Source organism: Morone saxatilis, unplaced genomic scaffold (assembly GCF_004916995.1).
Source record: "Morone saxatilis isolate NCDOM2014 unplaced genomic scaffold, NCSU_SB_2.0 Contig17, whole genome shotgun sequence".
Lineage (NCBI taxonomy): Eukaryota > Metazoa > Chordata > Actinopteri > Moronidae > Morone > Morone saxatilis.
In genome coordinates, this window is record NW_023339729.1 from 18,195,744 (window position 1) to 18,196,119 (window position 376).

General features: G+C 42.3%; 1 protein-coding gene across 1 annotated transcript in view; it reads right to left on the minus strand.

The window, feature by feature from the left end:
* pdcd4a (programmed cell death 4a) overlaps nt 1-376 on the minus strand; it is a gene marked incomplete in the record, with an annotated part of 13,701 nt that overhangs the window by 11,974 nt on the left and 1,351 nt on the right.

Consider the following 376-nt stretch of genomic DNA (forward strand, 5'->3'; position numbering starts at 1 on the left):
TTTTTTTTTTAAAGCCAAAATTCAAATCAAGTCATTCATGTTTAAAGGTTGAAAATCTTATCACAGTGCCAGTGTGACACATTAGAAACAGGTTGCAGCGCCGACAATACATTTCTGCTACTTATGTAAGCTTTAAATACACAACAACGCAGAGATTATGTAAGGCTTTCCTATTGGCTCTTATGGTAGGCTATACATGTCGACGTCATTGCCAGGTTGAGAAAGGAGAGCACGGACTCCAGTGTGCCACGAGCTCACATACCAGTCAACAACTGTGCACATGATTTAAATTCATTATTCAAAGACACTGCGCGCATTAAAGACGCGTGCACGACGGAGATGGTGTAGGTTAAACGTCCGTGCGGGCCTGATTGGT